Source organism: Equus caballus, chromosome 2 (assembly GCF_041296265.1).
Source record: "Equus caballus isolate H_3958 breed thoroughbred chromosome 2, TB-T2T, whole genome shotgun sequence".
Taxonomy (NCBI): domain Eukaryota; kingdom Metazoa; phylum Chordata; class Mammalia; order Perissodactyla; family Equidae; genus Equus; species Equus caballus.
Window position 1 is genome coordinate 42,587,632 of NC_091685.1, and position 18,788 is coordinate 42,606,419.

Consider the following 18,788-nt stretch of genomic DNA (forward strand, 5'->3'; position numbering starts at 1 on the left):
GTGGGAATGGATTTGAATAACCTTTAACCTAGGGTGAGGGTCTTCTAATCTGTTTTTCTTCTTGTTCTTGGTTGTCTGTTATTTTTATTGATGACATCTGACTCAATAAGCAGCCTTTTCTCCTCCACAGAGTTGTTCTCAGTGCACCAAACTTCTGAGCTGGTTCTCAGGACCTCTTTCCTGAGATCTTTCCCCATCACCTCTGCCATCCCTGTTTCCCAGTCATGTGGCTCCTCTTCTCACTTTTCTGATACCCAGCAGTCTTCCTGTTTCCAGCCTCTTCATCAGGGCACGAGAATTGGAGCTACTGGGAGAGTTTTCAGCTCTGGACGATTTATTATGGCTGACATTGGCTAAATGTTCTTAGTGTCCTGCTGTCTTTTGCATAGAATTGGAGGAGTTTGGTAGTAGGGTAAATCTGTAAGTATTCTAATCAACTGGGAGAGATAGTCATCTCATATTTTCCTTAGTTATCAACATAGCCAAGCTAATCATTCACAATTCATAGGGAGGGGAGGGCAAAGGTTATTTTTCATTTTTGCTGCAGAAGATGAGAAAATTTGCAGGTGCTAGTGTTCTTGGTTCAAAACTTCCTTGGTAGAAATCTTCACATGGTCATGCTTCGCAAATCCTTCTGATCTAGAGACTTGCCACATTCTCTTCTATTTACCAGAATTATTAACTCATTTCTTTGGTATTCTCAACTGACTTGAAACTTCAGAAGGGTGTCAGCATCCAAAAGCACACGCCTGATTGGGCATGGGCGCGAAGGTCAGCAGACCTGTGTTCTATTCTTGGCCTTACCGGTAACTATAGTACTTGATGATCTCTTTTAACTGTGCAGTCTGCTTTGAGCTGTTCTTTGGGAAGTTCAGGTCAAATCCTGACAAGGACTGGGAAATTTTTTTCTCTAAAATGGTGTTTCTTTGCATGAGAATTTTATAGGTGCTACAATCTTTGTAAGATATTTGCACCTCTTTGTCTTTTGCTGGGTCTGACAGCAAAGTGATGGTTCTTGCCTCCTCTGCCACTGTGGGGCCTTAGGCAGATTATTCAACCTCTCTATCCTTTAATGTCTGTGTCTGTAAAATGAAGTGATCTTTTTACCCCTTAGAATTGTTTTGAGAACTTAGATGAGATAACGTCTATAAAGAGTACATAAAAACACTTGAAAATGATTGTTTTCACCATCTACCCCAAATACTACATAAAGTAGCTAAATGCTATGAAAAGTACAGAATTATTTTCTACTTGTAAACATACTGAACTTACATAAAAAGATATTACCTATTTTTCATTAACCTGTTTTGCCAAAAACCCTTTCAGTTGAAAAACTGGGAAGGGGGGATGAAGGGCAGTGCCTCGTTTTAAGGATGTATTTCCTCTGTCTTGAAGTTTTGTTGAAGAGACTTCCATTCTTACCAGTTCATTCCATGTGGTCATGCAGACAAAGGTTCCTGGTGGGCATAGACATAAACAGCTTTCCTAGCTCTTCTGGTTTCTGGTGTTTATTAGACAGGAGCTAAATCTGGCTTTTCTCTGGACACTGCTGCCCACTGAAGTGGGAATGGTGGCTGTGATTGCGGAAAACCAACTGTTTATAGAGGTTTAGTTGAGTGGGTATTACGTGTTAACCTCATGGTACCCAAGAGAATAACTGCAAGTCAGATACTGTGGAATCATGGTTGTACAAATATCCCATAGTTTACATATGATCTTTCTCCCTATTCTCCCTTTCTCTATAACCATTTGTCTCCCTCAATATGCTTACAAGGTGTATAGTTATCTTTAGTAGTAAAATATATTAAGAAATATTTGCTGAGCATCTCAGATTCCCCTTGGCTCTATACCTCTTCTCCCTCAAGACACTGTTTGGCCTAAACCACATCAGAGTCTTCGTGTTAGTACATTTGTATAAATCAATGTGAGTGTCCCATGACTGAGCCTCTGACAAGATGGTGGGGAACCAGGATTCTTGGGTTCTGCTTTAAGCACTGCCATGTAGTCGTTGGGTCGATGAATTACATGACTTCTGATGTTAAGGTAATACCTGAAAAAATAGGAGACCTAATAGAGTTGAAACTTAATTACCAGGAAGGGAACCCATGTTATGAAAAATAGAAAATCATGGGTGTTCCAAAAAGAACTTTTCATTTGATTTTTATACACAGTGCAGTTTGCTTCAAAATCATGAGATAATTACTCAGGTGACAGTGACGAATGTCTTCTTTTACCCTGAGAATATGTCTGTGTTGTTTGAATGAAAGACTTTCCATGTCTGACACCTGGATGATTGTCCCTTAAATCCTGGCTGGCCTTTGTGTATAGCTCTGTGTACTGTTATTCAGACAAATTCAGCTAGCATTGGATCATAGACAAGGGAGCACTTGCTCAATGACCTGTCTCAGATACGGCTAACATTAGCGAGAAGACAGTTTGATCTGCCCCAACTTGGTAGAGAGAAGAGGTATCTGCAAAGTGTTAGCCTCTGGAGGGAGAACGTGAAAAGGCGCACACCCTGACTGTCTTTCTTATCTCTGTAGTTTTATTTTTGAGCACTTAGCCCAAAAGAGATTAAGCTCATGTTACTTGTAAACCCAGTTGCTGGTGCATTAGTATTTACTGTACTAGAAACTCATTTTCACCCACTTCCATTTTCAGAGCTAGACATTCTTTTTGTGCCAACTGAGCAGTGTGATGGGTGGAATATCTATAAAGAGAAACAAGGTGCTATCCGTGCCCCACAGGGAGCTGGCGTTACAGTGGGGAGGATGAACCATTGACATGCCTGTCACATTTGGCAGTATGTGCTAAGGGCCCTGGTGGAGGTTCAGACCCCACAAAGTGAGTTCAGAGGCTGGGGACTTTTGGAAGGCTAATTGGAGGGCGTGGTGTCTGAACTGAGCTTTGAAGGAAGGATATGTTTTTTGGACAGGCCACGTTGAGAGGGTGGAGGAAAAGTGACTTTCCAGCTGTAGGAAATATCATGAGTAGAGGCATGAAGACAGGAAATTGCAAAACGTGCCCAGCAAGTATATTAGTGTGCTTGGAGAGAAGGTTGCATGAGCTGATACAGGAGGATTTAGGCCAAATTTATGGCTTGGAGGTAGACTTTGGGGGACCTTGCACTCTCTCCAAAGAGTGTGTTTGGGGACCCATGGAAGTCTCTTAAGAAGAGATGTGAGAGCATCTGGGCTGAGCTATGGGAGTGTTCTTGAACAGTATGAACAAGATGGAGACCAGAGAGGAGGTTCTCGTAATAATTCAGTCTTGTGGTAAGACAGAAAATGGGGAGTTGAAAGTGATTTATGGAAATGGAAGAGTGCCTTTTCTCTTGATTTTCTCTACTGAAAAGGTGTCACTTTTTTTGAATGGGGCCAAGAGCTCAGGGAAGGGGCAACTGGTTTGATGTTTTGAGTGATAGGATGAAAAGTATTAGAGATTTAAAATTTTAATTTAAGAAATAACATGACAATCAACCACCTTTCTCAGCCACATTTCTGGGAGTGAATTTTATTAAATATGTACATAACTACTGAATATTCATTGTTCATTTCTTTAGGCAAAATGTCTTTTGCATAGAGCATATTCCTCCAGCAAAGAATGACTGCTGCTGAGAAAGGGCTCTAAGACTGAGTAATCAAGATTCTGTTAATATTAAGAGGTAAAAATGACTCTAGCATTCAATATGAGCTTTCAGCATGAAGTTTTATTTAACTTCAGATTATAACCTTAGATAAACAATTTTCTAGCCTCATTAATGCTTAATCTAATGTTACATAACAAAGTCTGAACTTCCTGAATAGGCTAGTACTATTGAGGATACGAATATGTTATAGCCACATGACAATACTTGAGAAAGTCTCTGGTTTTAAACCCAGTATCTCTCCTGCAAATGCTCCCTGCTCATAGTGTGGGCCTCCTACCATCATTGTCATCATCACCTGGAGCTTATTAAAATTACAGATTCTTGAGCTCCTGTCCATTCCTATTGAACCAGAATCTGCATTTTAATCAGTCCCCACAGGTGATCTGAATGCACAGTAAAGTGTAGGAAGCACTGCTGTTTACAGTAATGCCGACTTGCAGAACCCTGCGCCTGTGTGTCACATCCATTCTTGATAGAACATTGTTTTTATTCTGTTAAAAGTTGTCCATTGTTTCAGTGTTAGGACTATTAGGGCTTGATTTTATTTTTCAAATTGTTATAAAGTATTTCAAACATAGAGAAAAGTCTCTGGGGCTGTTTTCATTATCAGTAATAAAATTTCATAGTATAGCTTCCTTCTTCCCATCTCACACTCCCATTTTTTCCTAGAAACACATTGTAACTCCTGTCGTATTTCATAGAAAAACTGTTGTCCTCTTTATGGTGTGGCATGCAGTCATAGTATGTGAGTTAGGCTGAGCTAGACTCTATTTGTTTCTAAAAGAAACCTGTTTATTTGAAAGGATGGCCTTCTCTTATTAATATGAAGTTTACATATTTAATATTCACTGTTTCTTTCACTGGCATTCTCATATGAAGTAGAAATATAAATACTTTGAGAGGTTGGCAAGATTGGGTACAAGGAGAGACTTGTGCCGTACCTTTTCTCTTAATAACTTGTCCTCGAGTCCATGCAGATAGAGTTGGAATTTTCCATTCAGGCCAGAAGTGATTACCGATAGAAGCAGACATGGCACTTTGGCAGCAAGTCCCGTGATCCTTTAGTTATTCCCATGCAGAGGGTTTGCTCCCATTAAAATGGAGTAGAGACTAGAATCTATTCATTGTGGTAGTCTAAACTGTGTGGATATTTGACTGGGTAGTGTTCCAGTCTTGACTAGGGTAATCTAAAAGAGATTGGCTGATTCCCTTGTATAAGTGAAGCAGATAAGAAATTTGCATGTAAGAAAGTTTTGGTGGTGATGTTGGGGGAAAAAAGGAAGTCTTAAATTAGGTGACTTTTTAAACCAAGGGCCTTGGATATTTGCTCTTCTCAGTGTATATGTCTTTGGCCTGTCCTTGGCCTTATCCTTCCTATTAGAAGTGGTGGGAAGGGCGTGAGGGTGCTTCAGTTGTGCAATGTATTACTTGTAGAAACTGCACGCAAATGAAAAAGGCCTTGGACTTGTAAAGTGTTATTGAACACAGTGCTGTTTATATGGATCAGTTATTTATTTAGCTCTTGGAATTTGCTAATGTGTATTTCTTATGATTTGGCTTCATCTTGGTTACCTGATGACTTCTAGATGGAGACATTTATGACTTTGAAGCCTAGATAGACTCGCCCATTTTATTAGCTAGTAAAACAAATGAAAGGTTTGAAATGGTTTTTAAAAAGACTTATAAGTTGTGATTACTGTAGTTATATTCAATGTGTTTATCCACTTGGAGCTCATATTTTATATCATAAATAATTACTTTTTTAGCCTTGTATGATCTGTGAACCCATTCTAACTTTGAAAATACAGTTTGCTGATGTTTTAAAAAATACATCTAGTCTGTTAAAAACTGACATTAAAAGTGTTTTAAAATGTGTCTGAAATCATAATCCTTGAATAGTTGATTCATTTTAAGCTTATTTGAAGTTGTGTCCTTGAGTAATACTTTTAGGAAAATAAAGTAAAAATTTGTTGTATTGTTTTGAAAAGTAAGCAAAGCATTCACCTCAGTCTTCCTCACATCTGCTTACCAGTGGGGAACTTACCACTGGTAACTTACCTCCCCCAAGAACATTTTTTTTCTGTTGTATGTAATTGAAAAACCATTAATCGTATTATGGAAGTAAGAAAAGCAAGCAGGAGACATCTTTTTTGGGACACCAGAACTCCATTGACCTAAGTTTTCTTTTCGAGATGTTTTATTTTTAAACTAAGTTTCAATATTAATGGTCTTTGTTATTTTTCCCACTTTGGATATATGATTCTTTGTTCTGTTCAGGTGTCTTAAATCCTTCTTCTGAACCCTCTCAATTGTGGCATCATAATTCTCTTAAATACCTTTGAGGTATTTAAGCCATCATCACATTTGGCAAAATTGGGAGTGTGTTGGGAACTGTTTTGGGGAACCTTTGGTACCCAATGCCTGTGCTCTCTCTAGAGTGTCAGAGGTGCCTGAGGGTGCTCACCCTCATGGAGCTCACAGTCTAGTGAAGAGGCCGGCGGGGCTTGTCTTCTTCTCTGGAAGGTGCCTGAGTTACAGTTGTGGAGATTGTTCAGAGCTCAGTTATATAAGTCCTGCTTGGGCTGTAATCTCTGAAAGCCACATGAGCCCTTTTCTCTATAGACTGGTGGCCACTACACAAAGAGCCCAATTCCTCTGTCAGAAGAATTGCATTTTGATCTGCTCTTTAGAAATTTATATATATTTTATTTTAGTCTTGGACTTCAGACTTTGCTTCCTTTTTTCTTCCATGCATTTCTATTCTGCACATGTATATGCATGTATGTATTTATGTAGAACATAAGACCTGCTGAGCAGGGACCTCATTTTAATACTTTATGCCACCATTAGTGCCCTATAACAGGCTCTTACTTAATATTTGTTAAAAATGAAATATGTGTGTGTCTTCACACATGTCTGAATGATGGGATAGAAATACATTATAATCATAGATATATAATTATTGGTCCTAGAAGGTTAAAACTCCTCGATGTTTTTGGGGAAAAGTTTTCCTCATCTTTTGCTCTTTTGTGTTGGTTTTCATGATCTGCTTTGATGCTGTTTTAAGGACCAGTTGAACCCTGGGCATGCAGGCTTTAGATTGTGTAGTGGACAGAAAATCCTTGTTAACTCTAGCGCCCCTGGGTGGGAAGACTAGCACCTGGAGTTCGCTGGTCCACATCGGACCTTCCTGTTCTCTTTGTCATGGCAGTAAATCACCTCTACTATTTGCATAGCAATTCTGTTTTCTAGATTATTTATAAGATTGAAACTCATTGTTTATTTTTCTCAGCAGGTTTATTGAGCGAGAGAAGAAAATATTGTCTTAAGCAGTAGAATAAGCCATTACCCAATTGCAGCTTGGCTTCAAAATGATCACGAGAGAGAGAACTGGAGATGAGAGAGAGAGAGAACTGGAGATGAGAGCCAAACGAGGTGGAGGAGGTTAAGTGTTGCCAGATCTCTGCAGCTTTGCAAGATTCCTGTGACTGTTTATGGATTTTTTTTTCCTTTTAGTCAGTTAGTGACTCACCATCATATGCCATTTTATTATCTTGAAAACAGTCTCTGGAATTTTTATCCTGTGTCTTTGCTGTGTGAGTGAAACACTACTGAGGATGTTCTGAACAATATTACGTTAAAGTTTTTTTCCTATGATGCTTTGGTTATGTGTTTTCAGCTGCAGCCATTGTCTCTTTGTTCCCATGTGCAGGCATTGAATTTTTCTTGAGTTTGGCAAGAAATGCTGACTTTTGTGTGTTTGGTTATTTTAGAGGGCTGTAGCAGTGTAGGTCCAGTGCCTTTGGGATTTGGTGATTATTGATTTAGGCATACTCCTCCTAGGATCAGAACTCAGTTCTCCTTCCCACAAATGCTCTGTTTGGGAAATGTGCTAATGAGGTACATTGAATCAGGTCAGAGGTTTGTGGCCTTAAGTTGTCAGGGGAAGTGTTAAATTTGGGGAGGGAATCTGGAATTTGCAGAACAATAGGAAGAATAATTAAATTCTAAAGGAAATAGGCCCAGTGAATCCATATGCATGGCCAGCTTCAGCCAAGTAAAGCAGGCAGTAAGTAAAGCAAAACTAGGCAAACTGTAGATATTCTGGAAAATGTGGTATAAAAAACAAAACCAAGCTTTTAAAATGAATTTCTAAGTTTGCCCTGTCCTGTGCACTGAATTCACTTATCAAAACTTGAAGTCCTTATTTCTTCAAGTGACTCAAGAGAAAAGTCCCTGCGCTTCTTTGTACCATGTCTATCAGATGATTTGACAGAGTAGTACAGTTAAAGGATGGAGTACTTCTTATATAGTCATTTTGTGTTTCTATTAAAACATGCAAGTTTACAATTAGAAATATGTACCCATTTGTCCAGTAAATTTGTCTTAGACTCAAAGCATACTGTTTTCTTTTGTACTATATCCTGTTCTGATTACTAATTTCCCTCTACATACTTTACCTGGCATGTTATATTTATATTACTTACGTTCGTTGTATAAAAGTTTTCTAGAAATCAGTGACTTAGGATGTTTAGATAGTGTGAATGTAAAAAGTTTATTCCTAATATCAGTCGATCAGCAAGCACTTACAGACTCATTGAGTATGATGAGAAGATAAGAGATGTGGTTCTGCTCCCTGGGGCTGTCTCCAGCTGTTTGGTTGCCACAGTGTGAGTTGGCATGAACCCAAGTTCTAAACTCTGTGGTGTGGACATTAAGTGGTGATAGGAGTCCGAGGAGCTGAAGATGAGGGCTGAGGGAATTGTGCTTATCCTAGAAGATATGCAGTTAGAATTGGAAGCTTTTTGAAGGATAGGTGTTTTTAAATGTTAAAACTTGTTTGAAATTCCTTGCCAAAGAAAGTCCTTGCAGTATCCTTGTTGTCTATTGAAAAATTTCCCAATACCTGAATGCCTCTATAGCATTCCTACAGAGTAGCTGCCCTGCTGTTCCTGAGAACCTGGAGACATTGAACCCATTAAATGTGACCCTGGTGGTTTGGCACAGTTCCATCGTTTGAAATGTCCTCCTTTTATTAAATTGGAATCTGAATCACTTCATCTTCTATACGTTGTCCTGGACATGTCCCTTGATGACATAGAGAATTATTGCCATGATCCTCCCTCATGGAGGCTCTTCAGGTGGGTCAGGGTAGTTTTCACATTCCCTGCCCAGGCCTGTGGCCTTAAGCTGTCCAAGCATGCTTCTGCATCCCACACCATCCATTCTAGGTGAGCTCCTTTGTTGTTGGCGCTGTCACAGTGTTGACCAGCCAGAGTGCCCCCATCCCTTGCCTAGCCTTCTCCCTTACCCTGCAGAAGTCACATCTTAGGTTTTGTTTAGTCTTTTGGGTTTAGCATACCTTAAGGTTAGCATTTTTAATCCAGTTCCCATTTCCCACAATGAGAAAGTGTCAACATTAAGATTTAGTAAAAGACGTTACCTGATAGAGCAATGCATAATCAGACTGTCTTATCAGTTTGGCCATTTTAACACCTGGAGTGGACCTGAGCAAATATTTCCAGTGCCAGACCACAGCATAATCGTGTGTGAAACAGTTGGCTCTTTCCTTATGGAATAGACCGTTAGCTTTAGTCACTACCCAGGGCCTCAGACCCTCCCCGGGAACCTTGTTCATGCTGATCATCTTGACACCAAATCAGTCCCTCAGCCCATTCCTACATGTTTTGGTAAACTGTGGCTGAAGATGAAGATAGCAGTCATTTAGCAGACATATGCCTTCCTTTGCTGCTTTTCTTTCAACCAGCTGTTGAAAGCAAAGCTTGAATGCCAGAGTTCTCCTCCCCCTCAGAAGTAAAAAGTTTGGAAATGGACGGTTCACAGACTAAAGTGGGAGCCCTGGATTTTAAGGTAAAATCATTGTTCTCATGCTTGCTGTCGGTCTTCCACATTAGAGTTTCTGCCTTTCACTAGGCTTTTCCCCTTCCTAGATCCCTCCTGCCTCCTTCCAGATGGGTGCAGGGGGTACCCCAGCGATACACTTCACAGTCAGCGTGCCCTTGCAGAGAAGTGTGGCAGTTCCGCTTTTCTCCCTCGGTGCTCACCTGGTTGTCATAACAGACTCATCCAGTCTGAGTAGGTAGTCTAGTATTTCATTCTGTTTACCATTGATAGATAACATGAGGGCAAGGTCAGAGGTCAGTAACTCACCTTCACAACTGCTGTCTTGGATAAACACATAGCTTTAGGTATCAGGTTGACCGTTTTCTCTTCTTAGATGCTGTACTCCCTCTGCTGGTTTTGAGACAGCTGACGCTTCCTTGAGAAATATGTGGCTCTGCATTTAAGATGATAGTTTGTGTCCCCAGGTCTTCTACTGAGTATGTTGCTCAAGAAAATCAAGAGAATCTCTCTCTGGCTTTGGGAGAAGTATTTCAGATTTTAGCAAGGATGGCAAGGAGTAAATGTGACGGACGTTCATTTCTAATACCATTCCTCTACCTCACATCCTACCCCTGAAATATTACAACACATTTTCACTTGTTTGGGGTGCCTCCAAACCGAGCATTTCTGTGAGACTTTTTGTTCACTTACAGTTGTTTTCTTTCACTGCCACCCTCTGCCCTCAGCCCAGCCTCCACCTCCCCCAGCACTCACGGCAGGAGTCATTTTTTATAGCACACATAACCTTTAAACCAAAACGAAAGTGCATTGCTTATAACAAAGTGAATCTCTCTTCTGCTTTTATTTTGAAAAGTCCTCCCTGTTGTTTCATGTGGAGGATATTCGTGGTGAAAGCCTGTTCCAAGTAGGCATTTGTGCATCCCAGAGGAACTTTTGATTTATTGCCTTGACTCTGCCCTCCTTTCTCTGTGGTTCAGAAACCTTTAATGATCTGTGAAGCTCTGAGACTTCAGTGCAAAACAGTAGTCATTTTAAGAACCCCTCCTACTATATAAAAGGCCTGCCGGTTTCCACATGCTGCGTTTTTGACTCCCTGAAAGGGTGGCCTCTCACAAATTTTGGTTGTACAGCACGGCATCCTGGGTTGGAGCCTTGATAATGCTTTTGTGAAATATATTTTCTCGTTCTCTCCCTCTCTTTGAAAAGTTGTAATGAAAATTCCGGGCTCTTGGCCAGCCTGTGGGATGTGATACAGTAGGAATGTTTCTGGTGCCCTTTGTTACTGTTGGGCTTTGATTAAGCTTATTTCCCGTAAGCTTAATTGTGCTCCCCCCGCCTCCTCTTTTTTTATGGCTAAGGAGGTTAACTTAGCCAAGGTTAAGCATGTTATTACACAAGCTGCTGCACCCTTAGTAGAGTCCCTGTGCATCCTTTTGTGGCAGAAAGAGACAAGGGGAGAAAACTTTCTCCCTACGTGTTAGCATTTCCTCCCCACAACACGGCCCTCTGCTTTTAACACCAGCTTCAGAAAAATGTTACAAGCCATGCAAGCTGTGTTTGTCTCCCCCGTTTCTTCTACTCGGTGGTTGGTGTTTCAGGAAACCATTGTACAGCTTGTCTTAAGATTTTGTTAAGTTAAAAATCATGGTAGACCTTTCTCTTTGGGGTTTCTGCCAGATGGAGGGAGGAAGCCTCCAGAGCAGCAGTCAACAGACAGTGACATCCTTTGATCCTCCTTGTGGTTCTTTAGTTCAAAAGAAAGAAGTGTTGCAGCTTAGAAAAATATTTTAATACTGCTTTGACTTTGTATTTATTACTCTTTGCATCCTTGCAAATGAGAATACTTTACAGACATTATTTCATCAGTTCTTCAGTACGCTTGTGTAACACAAGGTGCCAGTGTTATTGCACGAGCATAAAGAAGGAAACTGAGGCACAGTGGCACTAAAGGGACGCTCACAGGTACCATCCAGGATGGGAGTGAGGTTGAGCCGAGTGCTGTGAGTGCTTGAGTTTGGGGCCATGTTTACTTTTTATAGAAGGAAAGTGAGATTTTGTTATCATAGAAATTCTTTATTCCCATTGGAGTTCCTTGGCCAACTCACAGTGATGAAGTATAAGTACAGTCATGCATCGCTTAACTTGGGGGCAGGTTCTGAGAACTGCCTTGTAAGGCCATTTCACCGTTGTGCAAACATTATAGAGAATATTTACACAAACCTAGACAGTATAGCCTACTACACGTTTAGGCTATATGGTACTCATCTTAGGGGACCACCGTCGTATGTGTGATCCGTTGTTGACCAAAATGTCGTTATGTGGTACATGACTGTACATGTAGTCCCTTTGTGTCCTAGAAATGTTGAGATGCAGACACTGGTAAGCTAGCCAAGGGCACTGGTTGAAACTTCTGTTTGATCAGTGTTCCAGAATCTGCTGTCTCTTACGAAAAATGTGGCCCTGCTTCCTTCTGAGTTAGGTCCTGGGAGGAGCCTGTCTGTTCTATCACACAAGAAGACGAAATTCTGTCATGGCCAGCACAGCTTCACCTTTTCCAGGTTCTGTGCTAAAAATATGCAATTCACCAGACATTTCCTGGATTTCCTAATGCTAACTCTGATCCACCCCTAACTCTGCAGACAGCACTTTCTAGACTTTTAGTTTGAATTAAATTCAATTAAATTTCAAACTTAAAAGTTACAAGAATAATATAAAGAATTGCCATATATCCTTTATCCAGATTCCCCGAATATTAACATTTTATCACATTACTTTTAACTCTCCCCTTTTAATTCTTAGTTTTAATTTGTGGTTATTCATAATAACCATACGTATGGGGTTTTTTTCCCCTGAACTATTTGAGGGGGAGTTGCACCTTTATCCCTAAAAATACCTTAGCATTTTTTTCTCTTTCTCTTTAAAAAATACTTATCTAGTTGGCTTACCCAGAACCCTGCTACTGCAGTTAAAATCTTAGTACACTTAAGCTAATGCTTCGTAGGTATATTTTTAGTAATTTTTCCCCATAAAAACACAAGAAAATATACAGGAGAAAATTAAAATCACTGGTAATTTCTTTACCAAGAGGTGACCACAAGTTAACATTTTGGTCCATATTCTTCAAACTGCTTCTTAGGTATATATCAGTAAATAGTTTAAACAGAAGTGGCCTCTTTCTGTTTTAACTTAGCTTTTTTTTTAACTTTGACCTTTTATGTTAAACATGTATCTGTATCCTCATTTTTGATGGTTTCTTTTGTGGTGAGGAAGATTGACCCTGAGCTAACATCCAATGCCAATCTTCCTCTATTTTGTATGTGGGATGCCACCATAGCGTGGCTTGATGAGTGGTGTGTAGGTCTGCGCCTGGGATCCAAAACCGCAAACCGTGGGCCACCGAAGCGGAATGTGTGAACTTAACCACTATGCAACCGGGCCAGCCCCTGACGGTTGCATTTTAAAAAGATATCATAATTTTATTAACCAACTTCTAATTTTGAACATTTAAGTTATTTTCAGTTTCCAGGTTTTTGATTTTTTTCACTGTAAACAATTTTTTTCTTGATGAATGGCTTTGTCTTATTTTTGTGTCTTGTCCATTTATTTCCTTAAGATAGTTTCCTGGAAGTGTAATGGCTATTTCTTTCAAAGAGTATGTGCATATTTAAGACCTTTAATATGTAGTGCCAAATTGTCCTCCAGAGAGATTAAATTAGTTTGCACTCCTCCCAGAATGCCAAGTTCCCCACAAGCTCTTGACCATTGGCCGTCGTTCTTTTCAATATTTTAACTGATCCTGTAGGTCTTCTTGTTCTGGGAAAACTTATGCTACTGGAACAGCACTCCCTCGAAACAAGAATGAAAAACTGGCCTCCAGTCAGTGGTGAAATGATCCAGAGGCAGATGAATGGTATGGGGACTTGGGACCTCATCTCCCCAGCCCTGGCAGTATTTTGGTAACTGATTAGAGCTGATTGCCATCCTTGAGGAGAGTGAGGTGTGAATGAGGAGTCAAGCCTTAGGGACAGCATTCTGGACCTGCCATATCACCTTGACCGGAGCAGTCCTCCCTTCCACCCTTGAGGTGGCCAGCACCAGTCTGCTGCCATCCAGCTTGCCCTTATGAGTAGCTGAGTGGATTGTTAACCCTGGTTTGTTTTAACTGTAATTTTGGGTTATCCATGAACTCTTCCTCCTTTCTTCTCATTCCCACTCCTGTTAATCAAGGATTGGTTATTTTCATGTTAATAAAGTAATATAGTCTAGTCAATAATTGCTGTGGAGAGAGGGAGCTAAATACTAGTAGTCTCAGTCCAGAATCCCTGGGACTCTCTGGTTGGGTAATAGGTAGATTAAGACTGGTAAAATTTAAGATTTTAAATACGTGTATTTAAAATTACTAAAAACCTAGAAAGATTGGAAGTAAAAAGTCTGAATATTTTATTAAAGAAAATAGAAAAAGAACAACCAAAGAAAGTAATAAACAAAAGGGAAATAATAAAGATAACAGCAGATGTTAATGCAATACAAGGAAAAAATGAGATGATCCACACTACAACATGAGATGATCTTTGAAAATACCAATAGAATAGGCAAAGCAATACAGATCCTGAGAAAAAGAGAGTAGGCACAAGTGAACAATATTAGAAACGAATAAAGGAGCCAGTAGAGATAGCCAGACAGAATTTTAAAAACACACACAACAACAACAACAAATAGGACTGCAGTGAAAAATTTTATGACAGGAAATTTTAAAAAGGAGACAAAAAGAGAATTATCAAAAGTGACTCAAGATAGAAACTCTGAACATGTTAATAATCATTAAAGAAATGGAATCAGTGGCTTAAGCACCCCTCTCCCAGCGCCAGTTCCAGACAGTCTTACAGATGATTTGTACCAAATATTTAATTAACAAGTAAATCTTACAGAAACGCTTTCAGAGACCAGGAAGAGAATGAAAGCTCCCCAACTTATTATAAAAGGTCAGTTTACCCTTGATACCAAAACCATATAAGGACAATCTAAAAAGGGAAAATTGTAGGCCAGTCTCTCACTTCACGAACAGGAATACAAAATGTTCTAAGTAAAATATTAACAAGTATGAACCCAGCAATGTATAAAAAAATACTGCATGGTGACCAAGTAGGGTTTATCCCAGGAACACACAGATAGTTTCACATCTGTGTTTCAGTTATCTGCTACTGCATGTCATACCAACCCAAACTTAGTGTGTAAAACAACCATTTTATTATGTTTGTGGGTCTCATGAATCACCAGTTCCAAAGGGGACACAGTGAGGGTAACTTATCTTTGCCTTGTGATTTCTGGGCCCTGAGCTGGGAAGACACAAATGGCTGAGGGTGACATAAACAGCTGTGGTCTTCTTTACTCACATGTTTGGCACCTGGCTGTGATGATAGAGGTTGGGTTCTATCTCTAAGGCTGGGTTCAGCTAACGGTGTCAACTGGAGTACCTGTGCTTCGCCATCACATTTGGCTTGGGCTTCTCACAACATGATGACTGACTCTTCTAAGAGAGCCAGGCAGGAGTGACATGGCCATTCTAACCTAGTGTTAGATGTCATGCAGCTTCATTTCTACCACATTGTATTAGTTAAAACAAGTTACTGAGGCCAGCTCAGATTCAAGAGAAGGGAATTTAGACTTCGTCTTTTGATGGAGGAGTGACAAAGTCACATTAAAGAAGAGTATCTGGCATGGGCTGCCATCCCCACACAGACTGCGGATATTGTTGCAGCCATCTTTGGAAATATAGTTTGCCACATAATATAATGCACTGAGAAACAAATGTGATCATCCCAATAGTTGCATAAAAAGCATTCCATAAAATGTATTATTCTTTATTATAATGACTTTTAGCAAACTAGGAATAGTAGGAAATCTTAATCTGAAAAGGAGTACCTACCAAAACATACATTGAACATCATATTTAAAGGTGAAACTTTTAGGGGCCAGCCCTGTAGCCAAGTGGTTAAGTTCACGCATTCCACTTGGTGGCCTGGGGTTCACAGGTTCAGATCTTGTGTGTGGACCTACACACCGCTCATCAAGCCATGCTGTGGCATCATCCCACATAGAAGAACTAGAGTGACCTACAATTAGTATGTACAACCATGTACTGGGGCTTTGGGAAGGGAAAAAAAAAGAGGAACATTGGCAACAGATGTTAGCTCAGAGCCGATCTTCCTCACCAAAAAAAAAAGACTTTTAGACGTATTTAATTTAAAATAAAGAGCAAAATAAGGATGCCTACTGTCCTCACTAATATTAGACTATGTACTCAAATTTCTATATGAAGTAGTCATATAATCAGACAAAAACATACATGTACAAGACACAGAATGGAAAGGAAGAGACAGAATTGTGATTTGCTGTTGATACGTTTAAATACATAGAAAATTTAGAGTCTTAATTAGCAAAACAAGTGAAAATAGAATAAAATTGCTATAGTTGAAAGATCAAAAATCATAGGTGTTCCTATGGACCAACAATAACCAAGTAGAAAATGTAATAGATTAAAAATTCTGTTCCCAGTGGCAACAGAAACTATAAGATTCCTAACAAGTATAATGATGTGTAAGGCCTTTATTTTTTTAGAAAAATAACATGCTAAGACACATAAATAAAAAAGACTTAAACGACCTGAAAGGATGGAGAGATGATGTAGCAATGTTGATCGATAAAACTACTCATTATAAAGATATCCTTACTCTCATTACTATATCAATTCAATATGATTTCAGTCAAAATTTCAACAGTTTTTTATGGAAGTAGCAGACTGATTTATGTGGGAGAATAAAGACCCAAAAGTAGCAAGAAAATTCTGAAAAATGAGATAGGCTTTGCCCTATAAGCTAAGACTTGTAAAGCTAGAGTAATTAAGACAGTGTAGTGTTGATGTAAAACAGACAAATGTTGTTAGAATGAGGGCAGACCTGTGTGGAATCAGTGGTTGATGGAGGTCAGATTGTAGCTGCCCTTGGATTGTAGGGGAAATATGGAGATTCATCAGCCAAATTCAATACTAATTCTTTGGCCAGGCATTCAAGGCCCTTTATATTATGACTCAAATCAGCTTTCCCAGCCTCCTTTCCTGCTGCTTCCTTTCACCTGTGCACCTCAAGCCCTAGCCAGACACCCAGGCTTCCCATCTTTGTCTTAGATTTCTTCCTGTGGTTTCCTGCCCAGAAGGCCTGCCCCTCCTTTACTCTAGGTACAAAACCCTATATATTTACAAACTTAATTTCCTTCATCAGTCCTTTCCTGATCTAAAGGGGATGTAATTCCTATGATCTCTCCTTCCTTTGAACCTCCGTAGAACTACCTGCCTCTCTCAGGGCATTTATTTGACTCTCTTTTGTCGTACAGAATTATATCTTGTGCCCCCTTTTTTGGACTGAACTCCTGAAGACAGGGAGTGTCTTGCTTATATTTATTTGTCTCTGCAATAGTGCCTTGCACATAGATGCTTAAGAAGTATTTGTAATACTGAATTAAAGTTAAAGGTTGAAATCAGTCTTTTTGAAGATTATTCTGGCAGTAGCATGAATTGGAGAACAAAGAGCCTGAAATCAGAAAGGACAGATGACAGAAGGTTGTAGTGGCTGAAGGTCTCAGTGTTGAGGACCTGAAGTCAGGGGATAGTGCTCAGGACAGATGGAAAAGACTAGAAGACCCCAGAACTGATTGCACATGGGGGAGAAAGGTGATAAACGTCAAAGGAACGCAAATCCCCATGGCTTGGAGAACTAAGGAGGTAGCATTAAACAAAAGAACAGCAAAATTGGGTTAAGCTGCCATTTTGGTTACAAAGTTGCAAATGTGTTGGTTTTTTTACATTTTCACTTTCACACATGCTTTTGCTTTGGTAAATGTGGCAAAGAAGGTTTTGTTTTGTGGTAGAACAGCATAGTTGCTAAGCAAACAGAACTCAAAGTTGGGTTGAAAGCCCAGCTCTGCCATTCATCCCCTGGGGGCTTTTTATAAGTCTCTCAGATACTGTAAAATTTAGGTTCCTCACTAGTAACATGGTGGCACAATTAGAAGCTCCCTCAAGGAGTTGTGGTGAAAATTAAATACGGCAACAGTGATTACAGGTATTGTAAATTGAGCTCTATTGTAAGCACTTAAACTTGTTTAATCTGCATAGCAACTCTTGAGGTGTAAGTCCTGTTGAAGTAAGTGCTGTCTTCCTCTTACTGATGAGGAAACTGTGGCAGAGAGGTTACATTGTTTTGCCCAAAGGACACACAGTTTGTGCTGAATCAGGACTTGAACTTGGACAGTGTGGCTGTAGAGTGCCAGCCTCAGCCACTGTGTTAGGCTGTTTCTGATGCCGTGTCTGTCACGTGGTAAACATTGAATTAGTGTTAGCTATTGTTATTTCCTCCCAGGGAGGGGACACACTTTGTTCACCATAACTGTCTTACCAGGTGTATGTAAAAATCACATGACAGATTGGGAAACATATTTCTAGGTATTAGTCCCCACTTCCTGTTAAATTTTTTCTTACCTTTAAAATGAGAAGATTGTATTGAAAGTGAATAAACTGACACTTTGTGAAAAAGCAATGCTGTAATCACAATGAATATCATTAGTTTTTTAATCTTGATTTGGACTGCTTAGTGAGGTATACGGGGTCTCCTTTGGGGCTGATGAGAGTGTTATGGAACTAGATGGAGGTGATGGCTGCACACATCATGAATGTATTAAGTACCTCAGAATTGTATACTTTGCAGTGGTTAATTCTATGTTATATGAATTTCACTTCAATAAAAAAACTTTTTAAGTTAATTTGAGTTTGATTTTACCTCTGGAAGTATAATTACAAAGAGGAGTAATGGGTGATACTTCCTACTGTTAGAATTAAACTAGATTTATTAGACTGCTGACTCCTTTAATTGTTAACCACAGCTGAAAGGACATGAAAATCCTGCTTATAGCTGAGCAGTCTGGAGAATTCTGTTACATTCCTCCCAAATTCCATCACTCTAGTCAAGAGTAAGAGGATTTGATAATACAGGACTGGTTTCCCCTCTGGTATTTGGTAATAGGGGACTGATTCCAAGAGGACATGCTTTTTATGTGAGTTTTCATATACCCCAAGTCGTATTCATGTCACATTGTTCAACTTCATCAGCTTTTAAATTTGGGCCTGAACAACAAACCTCATACTGAATTCAGATTGAGAAGCTGGAGTTCAAGTTTGTGCCACAGAGAAACAGCATTATCACAGAATGAACCCCAAGTGACC

At 39.6% G+C, this 18,788-nt stretch overlaps 1 protein-coding gene across 18 annotated transcripts in view; it reads left to right on the plus strand.

Moving 5' to 3' along the window:
- Nucleotides 1-18,788, plus strand: part of RERE (arginine-glutamic acid dipeptide repeats) — a 402,750-nt gene that overhangs the window by 342,419 nt on the left and 41,543 nt on the right. The window lies entirely within an intron of this gene.